Below are 14,797 nucleotides of genomic sequence, written 5' to 3'. Positions count from 1 at the left end.
TTTCTATTGATGGATTTGGTGTGAAGTTAGAGGTGGTAACTGTCTCTTCGCTATTTGATATGTAGAAACGTGACAGACATATATTTGTGGAAAGATTACCCACTAGTGTTCCCATGTCACAATCTTCTCCAAGATTTTGACAATAACAAATTAAATCTTAGAGACTAGCGATAAGGTAGAAAAACACATAGCATTTGCGGCAATCACCAATCTGTGATTAGTCATTTCATTGGCACCTGCTTAGCTTATTGGCTTTTCGTGACGATCAGCTATTGTCCCACTCTGTATACTGCCAATGAATACAATACATGAATGAATAGTTCGAATAAAAAACCTTTTGGTGAATACTGCATAGGCTGTGTGTTCTTCTACCTTATCACAAGTTATATAAGGACTCTTTATGTGGTATATCTGTGGTGTCTGGGCGGAAGCTGTATACATCTGTGTCAGTTATCCATATAATGACAGCTGGATTTCCATTTGGAGACCTAGGCTAGTTATAGTGCCAATCTTTTTCTACATACAAATGAAATTATAGAGACTTTTTAAGGTCTGCTGTAGAAGAAACGAGACGTCATGCATCCAATAGCTAAAGTTTGGCTGAAATTGGTTATGAGACAGAACAATAATCCTAAACACAATAACAAATCTGCAACTATTAACCCCTTCCCGACATTTGACGTACTATTACTGCATGGCGGGAGGTGCGTTCCCGCAAAATGCAGTAATAGTACGTCAAGCTTCTGGCGCCGGCTCCTGAACGGAGCCGTCACCAGAAGCTGCGGGTGTCGGCTATATATTATAGCCGACACCTGCCTCTAACACCCGCGATCGGAGATTTCTCCGATCGCGGGTGTTAACCCCTAACATGCCGCGGTCGCGCTGACCGCGGGGTGTCAGGGGCATTTTCGCTGGAATCGGACCCCCCCGCGGCGCTTACCGGGGGGGGGTCCGTTGCTCCGATCGCAGCCCCGGGACTGCCGGTGCCCGGGGCTGCGCGATCCTCCTGCCGGGAGCCGGGTCCGTGCCTTCTGGCAGGACCCGGCTGTGACACACTGAGCATGCGCAGCATGCTCAGTGTGTCACATAATACAGTGTAATACATCTGTATTACACTGTATTAGGTGAAGAATAGCTTGAACAAGTGATCAATGGATCACTTGTTCAAGCTGACCTGTAAAAGTAAAGAAAAAAGGTAAAAAAAACACTAATAACACACTTTTGAATAAAAATAATTAATTAAATAAAGTTAAAGTCCCCCTAAACACAAACATTCCCTATACACATCTAATAAAGTGAAAAAACCTGAAAATTTCCAAAATACCCCACATATTTGGTATCGCCGCGTCCGTAACAATCTGTACAATAAGTCAGAAACATTATTGGACCCGTACGGTGAACGCCGTAATAACAAAACGCGAAAAACTCACCAAAAATGTACATTTTCATAAAATCCCTTCACAAAAATGTTCCAAAAAGTGATAAAAAAAAGTTATGTGCACCAAAATGGTACCACTGAAAAGGACAACTCAACACGTAAAAAATAAGCCCTAAACTAGCACTGTCAATAGAGATGAGCGAGCACTAAAATGCTCGGGTACTCGTTATTCGAGACGAACTTTTCCCGATGCTCGAGTGCTCGTCTCGAATAACGAGCTCCATTGAAGTCAATGGGAGACTCGAGCATTTTTCAAGGGGACCAAGGCTCTGCACAGGGAAGCTTGGCCAAACACCTGGGAACCTCAGAAAAGGATGGAAACACCACGGAAATGGACAGGAAACAGCAGGGGCAGCATGCATGGATGCCTCTGAGGCTGCTTAATCCCACCATTATGCCAAAATTATGGGCAACAGCATGGCCATGACAGAGTGACAGAATGAAGCTAGATAGCATCTAAAACATCCAATAATTGACCCTGACACTATAGGGGACGGCATGCAGAGGCAGAGGCAGCGGCAGCAGCGGCAGGCTAGAGAGTGGCATGGCGACATACCCTAAATGGACTCAGGCTTCAAACCAATGGGTGGCAGAGAGGAACCAAAGGAGGTGAGCAAGAAGTACAGTATATTTTGTGGATTACACAGCAGGGTGGCGACAAAGTTAACAAGTTTGTTGTGGAAGCCATGAAAACAACCCAAAATTCTGCCTGACACAGCTCGTTTGATAAGGGGACCATTTATGTCTACAGTTCATGCCAGTCGCTGCACTGGCTGCCAGTCTCCTTTCGAATACAGTTTAAAATAATAACCCTCATCCATAAAGCTCTGTATAATGCTGCACCCCCCTACCTCTCCTCTCTTATCTCAGTCTATCGCCCAACCCGTGCTCTTAGATCCGCCAGTGATCTTAGATCAACCTCTACCCTAGTGCGGACCTCCCACTCGCGTCTCCAAGACTTCTCTAGAGCTGCACCAATTCTATGGAATGCTCTGCCCCGGACTATCAGACTAATACCTAACCTCCAAAGTTTCAAACGTGCTCTTAAAACCCATTTCTTTAGGCAAGCCTATAACTGCATGAAGTTTTAACTCTTCTACTAACCCGTCCTGTGTCGTCCTCCCATCTGTTATCCAGCAACCAACAGGCACCAGACTTCTCTGCAGTCCCATTCACCCTGGACCTGGTATATAAGATGACGGCTGAGTGGTTCAAGCGACAGCAATTCCATTTATTATATTTTGTTCTATTCCCTAAGAAGAATGGCTTGACCATTAAAAATTCTTTTACCTCATGTTACCCCATCATCTTCATAAACCGTAAGCTCTGGCGAGCAGGGACCTCACTCCTGTTGTTCCATACAAATGTTGTGCTCTGTTACATTACATTTGTATTTGTTTCCTATGATTTGTAAAGCGCTACGGAATATGATGGCGCTATATAAATAAAGATTTTTATTATTATTATTATGGAGGCAGTGAACTAGTAGTAGATTAAAGGTGCTGCAGTTAAAACTATGTTAGTTGGATCTTGGGATGGAGCTGGCGCTCCGCTTCCAGGCGAGCTTTCGCCAATCCAAGCCCCTGTCTCTAGGCTACTCCCCAAACAGCACTTCTAAGAACCTTTTGTATAAGATCAAGTGTAGTAGCGTTCTTATAAGTTTGGGATATGGCGGGTGAGGGGAATGTAAACAAATGCGCAAGAAGCGCTGAAATAATATCGGTAAATGATAAAAGTTTGCCAGTATATTTTGTGGATTACACAGCAGGGTGGCGACAAAGTTAACAAGTTTGATGTGGAATGGCCTGTAATAGCTCTTGGGCGGTGTGCCTTTTATCGCCTAGGCTCAGCAGTTTGAGCACCGCCTGCTGTCGCTTAGCGACGGCACTGCTGCTGTGCCTAGAGCTACAGACTGATGGCGCCATGGCCACGGATGGTAATTCGGAGGAGGAGGAGGTGGAGGAGGGGTGGGAGGAGGAGGAGGTATAGTAGGCCTTTGAGACCTGGACCGAGGTAGGCCCCGCAATCCTCTGCGTCGGCAGTATATGACCAGCCCCAGGGTCAGACTCGGTCCCAGCCTGCACCAAGTTAAGTGTAGTAGCGTTCTTATAAGTTTGGGATATGGCGGGTGAGGGGAATGTAAACAAATGCGCAAGAAGCGCTGAAATAATATCGGTAAATGATAAAAGTTTGCCAGTATATTTTGTGGATTACACAGCAGGGTGGCGACAAAGTTAACAAGTTTGATGTGGAATGGCCTGTAATAGCTCTTGGGCGGTGTGCCTTTTATCGCCTAGGCTCAGCAGTTTGAGCACCGCCTGCTGTCGCTTAGCGACGGCACTGCTGCTGTGCCTAGAGCTACAGACTGATGGCGCCATGGCCACGGATGGTAATTCGGAGGAGGAGGAGGTGGAGGAGGGGTGGGAGGAGGAGGAGGTATAGTAGGCCTTTGAGACCTGGACCGAGGTAGGCCCCGCAATCCTCTGCGTCGGCAGTATATGACCAGCCCCAGGGTCAGACTCGGTCCCAGCCTGCACCAAGTTAAGTGTAGTAGCGTTCTTATAAGTTTGGGATATGGCGGGTGAGGGGAATGTAAACAGATGCGCAAGAAGCGCTGAAGTAATATCCGTAAATGGTAAAAGTTTGCCAGTATATTTTGTGGATAACACAGCAGGGTGGCGACAAAGTTAACAACTTTGATGTGGAATCCATGAAAACAACCCAAATTTCTGCCTGACACACCTCGTTTGATAAGGGGACGATGTATGGAGGCAGCTATATGGACGACTTTTGGAGGTAGCAATGGAGACAACGTGTGGAGGCTGCTATGGAGACAATTTAATTTGGATAGTGCCTGTATGTGGCAGTCCAAAAAAGTTTTCAAACCAGAGGAGCAGGTAGGTGGCCCTCCAGAAAAATGAAATAGATTGAGTGCCTGTATGTGGCAGTCCAAAAAAGTTTTCAAACAAGAGGAGCAGGTAGGTGGCCCTCCATAAAAATGAAATAGATTGAGTGCCTGTATGTGGCAGTCGAAAAAAGTTTTCAAACCAGAGGAGCAGGTAGGTGGCCCTCCAGAAAAATGAAATAGATTGAGTGCCTGTATGTGGCAGTCCAAAAAAGTTTTCAAACCAGAGGAGCAGGTAGGTGGCCCTCCAGAAAAATTGAATAGATTGAGTGCCTGTATGTGGCACTCCCAAAAATTGTTTAAAACAGAGGACCGGGTAGGTGGCCCTCCAGAAAAATTAAATGCATAAAGTACTATAGCTAGAGCCAGTGGGCCCTGTCAAAAAATAGCCAGTTTCCTCTGCTTTACTGTACAAAGAGGAGGAGAAGGAGGAAAATGAGGAAGAGGAGGAGTGCATAAATTATTCAGGTTGAGCTTCCTTCACCTGGTGGAGATTGGAAATTATGAGAAATCCAGGCTTTATTCATCTTAATAAGCGTCAGCCTGTCAGCGCTGTCAGTCGACAGGCGTGTACGCTTATCGGTGATGATGCCACCAGCTGCACTGAAAACCCGCTCGGACAAGACGCTAGCGGCAGGGCAGGCAAGAACCTCCAAGGCGTACAGCGCCAGTTCGTGCCACATGTCCAGCTTTGAAACCCAGTAGTTGTAGGGAGCTGTGTGATCATTTAGGACAATGGTATGGTCAGCTACGTACTCCCTCACCATCTTTCTGTAAAGATTAGCCCTACTCTGCCGAGACTGGGGACAGGTGACAGTGTCTTGCTGGGGTGACATAAAGCTGGCAAAAGCCTTGTAAAGCATACCCTTGCCAGTGCTGGACAAGCTGCCTGCTCGCCTACTCTCCCTCGCTACTTGTCCTGCAGAACTACGCACTCTGCCGCTAGCGCTGTCAGAAGGGAAATAGTGTTTCAGCTTGTGCACCAGGGCCTGCTGGTATTCATGCATTCTCACACTCCTTTCCTCTCCAGGGATGAGAGTGGAAAGATTTTGCTTGTACCGTGGGTCCAGGAGAGTGAATACCCAGTAATCGGTGCTGGAATAAATTCTTTGAACGCGAGGGTCACGGGATAGGCAGCCTAGCATGAAATCTGCCATATGCGCCAGAGTACCAACGCGTAAGAATTCACTCCCCTCACTGGCCTGACTGTCCATTTCCTCCTCCTCCAACTCCTCCAACTCCTCTTCTTCTGCCCATACACGCTGAAAAGTGAAGGACTCAACAATGGTCCCCTCTTGTGTCTCGCCAACATTCTCCTCCTCTTCCTCCTCATCCTCCTCCACCTCCACCTCCTCCGATATGCGCTGAGAAACAGACCTAAGGGTGCTTTGGCTATCAACAAGGGAATCTTCTTCCCCCGTCTCTTGTGACGAGCGCAAAGCTTCCGACTTCATGCTGATCAGAGAGTTTTTCAACAGGCCAAGCAGCGGGATGGTGAGGCTGATGATGGCGGCATCGCCACTGACCATCTGTGTTGACTCCTCAAAGTTACTCAGCACCTGAAAGATATCAGACATCCACGTCCACTCCTCATTGTAGACTTGAGGAAGCTGACTGACCTGACTACCAGTTCTGGTGGAAGTTGACATCTGGCAGTCTACAATCGCTCTGCGCTGCTGGTAAACTCTGGATAACATGGTTAATGTTGAATTCCACCTCGTGGGCACGTCGCACAACAGTCGGTGAGCGGGCAGTTGGAGGCGGCGCTGCGCTGCCCTGAGAGTGGCAGCATCTGTGCTGGACTTCCTGAAATGCGCACAGATGCGGCGCACCTTCGTGAGCAAATCAGACAGATTGGGGTATGTCTTGAGGAAACGCTGAACTATCAGATTTAACACATGGGCCAGGCATGGCACATGTGTCAGTCTGCCGAGTTGCAGAGCCGCCACCAGGTTACGGCCGTTGTCACACACAACCATGCCTGGCTTCAGGTTCAGCGGTGCCAGCCACAGATCAGTCTGCGCCGTGATGCCCTGTAATAGCTCTTGGGCGGTGTGCCTTTTATCGCCTAGGCTCAGCAGTTTGAGCACCGCCTGCTGTCGCTTAGCGACGGCACTGCTGCTGTGCCTAGAGCTAGCGACTGATGGCGCCATGCCCACGGATGGTAATTCGGAGGAGGAGGTGGAGGAGGGGTGGGAGGAGGAGGAGGCATAGTAGGCCTGAAAGACCTGGACCGAGGTAGGCCCCGCAATCCTCGGCGTCGGCAGTATATGACCAGCCGCAGGGTCAGACTCGGTCCCAGCCTCCACCAAGTTAACCCAATGTGCCGTCAGCGATATATAGTGGCCCTGCCCGGCAGCACTCGTCCACGTGTCCGTGGTCAGGTGGACCTTGTCAGAAATGGCGTTGGTCAGGGCACGGATGATGTTGTCTGACACGTGCTGGTGCAGGGCTGGGACTGCGTGGGGTGTTTAGCATTCATATGCCTGCGCATACTGGTGGTAGTTAAGCTAGTAGTGGTGGAACCCCTGCTGATCCTGGTTTGGCAAAGGTTGCACACCACAGTCCGTCGGTCATCCGGTGTTTCCTTAAAGAACCTCCAGACTTCTGAAAATCTAGCCCTCGCCGCGGGAGCCCTCGCCACGGGAGCTTCACTACGTGACACATTTGGCGCTGATGCACCTGCTCTGGCCCTGCCTCTCCGTCTGGCCCCACCACTGCCTCTTCCAACCTGTTCTGGTCGAGGACTCTCCTCCGTCTCAGAAGCACTGTGTTCACCCGGCCTCTCAACCCAGCTTGGGTCTGTCACCTCATCATCCTCCGATCCCTCAGTCTGCTCCCCCCTCGGACTTCCTGCCCTGACAACAACTTCACCACTGTCTGACAACCGTGTCTCCTCATCGTCGGACACCTCTTTACACACTTCTTCCACTACGTCAAGAAGGTCATCATCACCCACAGACTGCGACTGGTGGAAAACCTGGGCATCGGAAAATTGCTCAGCAGCAACCGGACAAGTGGTTTGTGACTGTGGGAAGGGTCCAGAAAAAAGTTCCTCAGAGTATGCCGGTTCAAATGCCAAATTTTCATGGGAGGGGGCAGACTGGGGGGGAGGAGGCTGAGGTGCAGGAGCTGGAGGAGTGCCGATTTTAGTGACATGGGTGGACTGCGTTGAAGACTGACTGGTGGACAAATTGCTCGAAGCATTGTCGGCAATCCACGACATCACCTGTTCGCACATCGGGAAAAGTAGTGGCGGCTGGGGACCGAATACCGAGGGGCGGCCACCACCATGAGGTTGCGAAAGGCCTCGGTCTCTACTAGCCTATAGGGCAGCATCTCCAGGCTAAGCAATCTGGAGATGTGGACATTAAGGGCTTGGGCGTGCGGGTGGGTTGCACTATATTTACGTTTCCGCTCCAGCGTCTGGGGTATGGAGAGCTGAACGCTGGTGGATGCTGTGGAGGATCGTGGAGGCGACGATGGGGTTTTTGTGCAAGGGTCCTGGGCAGGGGGCTGACTATCAGCTGACACAGGGGAAGGAGCAGTGGTGTGCACGGCCGGAGGTGAACGGGCTTGGTGCCACTGAGTGGGGTGTTTAGCATTCATATGCCTGCGCATACTGGTGGTAGTTAAGCTAGTAGTGGTGGAACCCCTGCTGATCCTGGTTTGGCAAAGGTTGCACACCACAGTCCGTCGGTCATCCGGTGTTTCCTTAAAGAACCTCCAGACTTCTGAAAATCTAGCCCTCGCCGCGGGAGCCCTCGCCACGGGAGCTTCACTACGTGACACATTTGGCGCTGATGCACCTGCTCTGGCCCTGCCTCTCCGTCTGGCCCCACCACTGCCTCTTCCAACCTGTTCTGGTCGAGGACTCTCCTCCGTCTCAGAAGCACTGTGTTCACCCGGCCTCTCAACCCAGCTTGGGTCTGTCACCTCATCATCCTCCGATCCCTCAGTCTGCTCCCCCCTCGGACTTCCTGCCCTGACAACAACTTCACCACTGTCTGACAACAGTGTCTCCTCATCGTCGGACACCTCTTTACACACTTCTTCCACTACGTCAAGAAGGTCATCATCACCCACAGACTGCGACTGGTGGAAAACCTGGGCATCGGAAAATTGCTCAGCAGCAACCGGACAAGTGGTTTGTGACTGTGGGAAGGGTCCAGAAAAAAGTTCCTCAGAGTATGCCGGTTCAAATGCCAAATTTTCATGGGAGGGGGCAGACTGGGGGGGAGGAGGCTGAGGTGCAGGAGCTGGAGGAGTGCCGATTTTGGTGACATGGGTGGACTGCGTGGAAGACTGACTGGTGGACAAATTGCTCGAAGCATTGTCGGCAATCCACGACATCACCTGTTCGCACTGTTCTGGCCTCAACAGTGCTCTACCACGAGTCCCAGTAACTTCAGACATGAACCTAGGGAGTGTAGCTCTGCGGCGTTCCCCTGCTCCCTCATCAGCAGGTGGTGTCTCACCCCGCCCAGGACTCTGACCCCTGCAGTAGTTGGACGCCCACGTCCCCGCCCTCGTCCTCTACCCCTAGCCCTCGGGTTAAACATTTTGAAAATGAAAGTTATAACTTTAATTTTTTTTTAACTTTTTTTTGTGTTTTTTTGTGTTTTTTAGTTTTTAAAACCAAACGATGCTATCCTATTGCTATGGCTATTTTCTAGCCAAGTATGAAAGCACACTGCTATGCCAGATGAGATGACGCTGAGTTATGAAAAAATAAACGTAAAATAAAAAGGAAATGGCAGACTGTGCCTAATTGAAATCAAACCCCTAATAAATTTTCCCACTTTGGTGTGTGAGGTGGATATGTGTGTCACTAAGAGCTAAACACAACGGTAGCAAGTCCCCCTGCAAATTCCTCACAATATGGTACTAGCTGCACTACTAGTGCCAGCAATCCCAGCCACAAGCAAACAAAAAAAAAAAAGTATAACGTTATTGTAGCCCTAAGAAGGGCTGTTGGGTTCTTGTTGAATCACTCCTGCCTAACACTATTCTAATAGAACACCCTAACGCTTTCCCTGACCAGCAGCAGCTCTCTCCCTAGCGGCATCCAGACACAGAATGATCCGAGCAGCGCGGGCAGCGGCTTGTCTATCCCAGGGTCACCTGATCTGGCCAGCCAACCACTGCTATCGACGTGTAAGGGTACCACGTCATGCTGGGTGGAGTGCAGAGTCTCCTGGCTTGTGATTGGCTCTGTTTCTGGCCGCCAAAAAGCAAAACGGCGGGAGCTGCCATTTTCTCGAGCGGGCGAAGTATTCGCAGTTTCGAGTACGCTAATGCTCGAACGAGCATCAAGCTCGGACGAGTATGTTCGCTCATCTCTAACTGTCAACAAAAAAATATTAAAGTTTTATCTCCGAAAAGATGGCGATGCAAAAACAAAGGAGATTTTCTTTTTATTTGTTTTTTTCCTGTAAAATATATTAAAAAATATATAAATGAGGTATCACCGTAATCGTAGTGATCTAGAGAATAAAAATATTATAGTATTTTTAGAGTATGGTGTACGACCCCCAAAATATACAAAAAAAAGGAACCCAAAATTGACAATTTTCTTTTCCTCCATACATTAAAGAGTTAATAAAATCTCATCAAAAAGCTACAGACCCACTAAAATGAAGTATTTGTAAAGTTCATCTCATGTCGCAAAAAATAAGTCCTTATATGTCCAAATTGCCAAAAAAATAAAGATTGTATAGCCATTATAAAGTGACAATGCATAATCTGCTCTTAATGGCGCAGCTTCCCTTTGATGCCCTGGCGTGTGCCCATACAGCAGGTTACCACCACATATGGGGTATTACTATACACGGGAGAGATTGGGTATCAAATTTTGTGGAGCGTTTTGGTATTTTATCCACTGAGAATTTGTACATTTTATGAAAAACACATTAATTTAGTAAAAAAAAAAAAATTTCAAAATTGCATCCGATTTTGTTTTAACCCCTGTAAACCAATTAAAGGGTTAACAAACTTCATAAAAGTTGTTTTACGTACGTTGAGGCGTGTAGTTTCTATAATGGGGTAATTTATGGGGTTTTACTTTTATTTAGGCTTCTCAAAGTGACTTCAAACCTGAGCAGGTCCCTCAATAGCAGGATTTTGCTTTTTTTATGAAAATGTGAAAAATCGCACCTAACATTCAAAGCCCCATAACAGCTTACAAAAATGATAGTATGTATAAAAAACCACAGAGGTATAAAGTAGACATTTGGTGAATGTTAGTTATTATGTTTTCTGGTGTTATGACTCATGTGTGGAAAAAGTAGAACATTTTGAATTTCGAAAAATTGAGAATTTTTCCAAATTTTCACCAAATATCTGATTTTCTCATAAATAAATGCAAAACATACAACCAAAATTTTGTAACTAACATGAAGTACAATGTGTCACGAGAAAACAATTTCAAAATCACTTGGATATGTTAAAGCGTTTCGAAGTTATAACCACTAACCACAAATCTGACACAGGGCAGATTTGAAAAAAGGGGCCTTGTCAGGAAGCTGAAAAGTGGCTTCAGCGTTAAGGGGTTAATGCCCACGAACTAATTAATACCCACAAAACTGAAGCAACATTGCAAAGAAGTGTGAGCCAAATTATTTAACCCCTTATAGGGGTAATCCCACAAAGACAAGACTTTTAAATATACTCAGGGTAACAAAATAACACATTCTCTAATTCACTGTTATTAACAAAAATACAGCATTTTACCATGAATACCTTCTCATGCCTGCACACTGCAGTGCACTCTGCATCCTGCTGCTCCACCCTGCATTGCAAGATCAGCTCAGACACAGGCAGTTCCTGCCAGCAGTGTGCAGATACTTACCATAGCAGTGTGCAGATACTTACTCTACTAGCTACAGACAGTTCAGGTCTTTATCCAGGAGAGAGACATATACCAGAACTGACCGTGTGTGTTATAGGTGAGTTAGCAGAGCTGAGAGTGTCATTGTGTTTTATATCCACCTAATGGATGTTATTATCTCTCATCTCTGATCTGTCTCCTCTCTCTTTTTCTATGTGCCAGATACTAGTACAATGTTCATAAGCAAAATAACAGTATAGATAAATCTGTAGCCTAGATCATTTAAGCACATTGTCAGCACACAGTATTTCATAGCACAGAGGAATCATGAAGTGTCTGCTTTGAGAGTTCCTACCACCACACTCTGGAATTTTACCATCACTGAGTGATAGGAGATAAAACAGCAATAAAACTGAATGATCTTTGTTGGGTAAACATCACGAGGGGATTAAAATTTGCAAACTTTCTCAAGGCAATACCTAACATGTTATGATTTTATTTGTTTATTCTTATATCAGTTCTAGGGGATTTGATTTGCATTTTAAGTCTTTTAATGTTTGAACATTTTTAAATTCTTTTTATTCTTTGTATTTGCAGACCCCCAAGGGTACTTTAACCTTAGGGGGTCGTTCCTACCATATACAGCAATAAAGCTGTATTGCAGTATATGGTGGATTTACTGATGATTTATTAGAATGTGTCACCATCACATTGTAACAGATGCTTAGAAATGACAATGCCTGTAGTCTCGTACAGACTCCAGTCTGTTTGTCCCCAATGAAGTCACGCACCGCTGGGTGCTTGGCCAGTGGCATTTTAACTGTGCCAGCTTTACCGCTTCATTATGCAGACAAAAAGACTATTCATTTTTTGAATAGGTACCCTGGTTTGGCTATCATCCCACATCTTATCAGTAGGCTTCTTGTAAGTCATGCTTGATGTTGAAGGGGTTTCAACATGAAGCATGACTTACAAGAAGCTTAGTGATAAGATGTGGTATGATAGCCAAACCAGGATATCTATTAAAAAAATTATTAGACTGCTTTTCAAGTTAGCACTGTGGCCAAGTTTTTCTTCCCCCATGCTGGAAAACTAATTTGCTTATTATCTTCCCATAATCCCTTTTGGAACATGCATGTATGCCTGCAAACTTTCATTTCTGACCTTAATTTCTTAATAGTTTTAAATGTTTTGCTTGCGGTAAAAAACACATAAAGGCCTTTTCTTTGTTGTGCATGGTTTTATGAATTTCCCTGCATCTTGACAGACTAAACAGGGGAAAGTTGTTGACTGGCACAGAGATACAGAGAAACTGAGTGCTCCAGAAAAAAAACTGCCATACTCAATTTAAGATTGTTTGTCACCTACAGGGTGCTGTAGATTATTGAAGACTGTGCGTTGAAGACTGGCGTGCTCTTCACATTAGTGAGGCAAACAGCACATAATGCAGTTTGCCTTACTAATGATAAATTGGGCCATTGTATAAAACCCAATTAACATTTTTGCAGTTTAAAAGATCACAGCAGTTAGAAGCAACAAAAATTCAAATCTAGGAGTCTCTTCACTGATGGAGTCCTCTGGACATTATTTATTACATACACATTTTTGTCTGTAATGTTTTAACCTGTAGGCAAAAAAACACTTATAAAATAACTGTGGGTCAGTCGACATCTTTTCCATGTGTCGCTTGAGACATGCATTTTATTCTGTGTTTTAATTCCACAATGGATCTGGCAGACAATCAGCCCTTGAGACAATGGCGCTTATTTACTAAGGGTTACGGAGCGCACTTTCATCAGACCGTTTTCGGGATTTGGACAGGTATTTAACAGGTGTCTGCACTGGGATTGTGAAGCAAACTTACATTTTGAGCTTGCTGGAACATCAGGCCCGAATGCTCATAAAATGGAATTGAATGCAGCAAGTCAGTTCAGTTCCGTTTTATGACCAAATTCCAAATGCAGGGAAATTGGTAAAAAAACGCATTTGTGCCGTTTTCTTGTGGGCTTGGATCTTACGGATTTCACTGTGTGCCCCAAATGACATGTCTACTTTATTCTGTGGGTCGGTGCGATTACGGGGATACCAAATTTGTATAGGTTTTATAATGTTTTCATACATTTAAAAAAATTAAAACCTCCTGTGCAAAAATTTTTTTGGGGATTTTGCCATTTTCTAGCGCTAATAACTTTTTTATACTTTGGTGTACAGAGCTGTGGGTGGTGTAGTTTTTTTGCAGATTTTGATGACGTTTACAATGTTATCAATTTTAGGACTATTTGACCTTGTGATCTCTTTTTATAGAATTTTTTTTTTTAATGACAAAAAAGTGCCATTTTCGACTTTGGGCGCGATTTTCCGTTACGGGATTAGACGCAGTGAAAAAATGTTATCATATTTTGATAGATCGGGCATTTTCAGACGCAGCGATACCTAATGTGTTTATGATGTTTACTGTTTATTTATATTTATATCTGTTCTAGGGAAAGGGGGGTGATTTGAGTTTTTAGGGTTTTTTATTATAATTTTTTTTTTAACTTTTTTTTTTGCACATTGTAATGCATCGGTTAACCCGAAGTAGCCTCGTGTCTTCCTGAGACCCGAGGCTACCATGGCGACGGATCGCCGCTCCCTGATGACGTCACGGAGAGCGGCGATCCTCGAAAAGATGGCGGCGCCCATGCGCCGCCATACTTTTGAAGCCGCCGGCAAGGCTGGCGCCGATCGCGGGTGTTACCGTTAAGCCTTTGCTGCAATATGCAGCAAAGACTTACCGGCTATGGAGAGTGCTCAGCGCGTGAGCCCTCTCCATGCACCCGCGGCCGACCCGTGACATGCTATTACGTCACGGGTCGTGAAAGGGTTAACAGTAGTGTCCACCCCCTGTATATAAATTTTTTGTTGCAAATGTCTCAAATCCACATGGACATAAGCCGCATGCTTATGTCCATGTGGATTTGAGACATTTGCAACGAAAAGTCTCAAAAAGAAGCCAAACTTTGCCAGGATAGGAAAAACTGCACATGTATCACAAGTAAGAAGACATGATCATACATAAGGTGGAAAAACTAGCCGCCAAGAGTCTCTAAAACACACCTCAGAGACACCAAACTATGATACATTTGCCCCATTGTTTTTTCTAAAGTTAGTTTTGGAGCAACGCGTATTAAAATAATATTCATTCTCAATGTATTATTCACAATACAGACATGTGCTTCACATCTGGGTCAATTCCAGTTTCCATCTGCAGTAGTTGGAAGCTTGCTAATTCTGAACACATAATATAAAAACAGATGTCTGCACATTTTTTTCCATATACATGATACTTCTATGGACTTGCATTACACATCTATGGGCTACAATATGGGAAGCATAGTATACATAGTAAACATATGTAAACATATTTAGGCTGTGAATGAAGTGTCCTGAAATCTATTTACTAAATCTATTGCTAAATGTACAATCAGTGATGGTGTTTCTGCTGATAGTTATTAAAACCTTAAGACCCCAACATTTACACAGAATAGGCACCAGCAGTGAGACCCCCATCAGAAAGGAAACACTAATACTATTAATAGGTGATAAGATGTGATGATAGACAGGGCCATATCTAAAAGTTAACAGA

The 14,797-nt window shown here is 45.5% G+C and overlaps 1 protein-coding gene across 1 annotated transcript in view; it reads right to left on the bottom strand.

Moving 5' to 3' along the window:
• The window catches only part of FNDC1 (fibronectin type III domain containing 1), a 142,189-nt gene that overhangs the window by 22,367 nt on the left and 105,025 nt on the right, over window positions 1-14,797 (bottom strand). The window lies entirely within an intron of this gene.

Source organism: Engystomops pustulosus, chromosome 3 (genome assembly GCF_040894005.1).
Source record: "Engystomops pustulosus chromosome 3, aEngPut4.maternal, whole genome shotgun sequence".
NCBI classification, from domain to species: Eukaryota; Metazoa; Chordata; class Amphibia; order Anura; family Leptodactylidae; genus Engystomops; species Engystomops pustulosus.
This window is presented reverse-complemented; position numbering and strand designations above follow the sequence as displayed.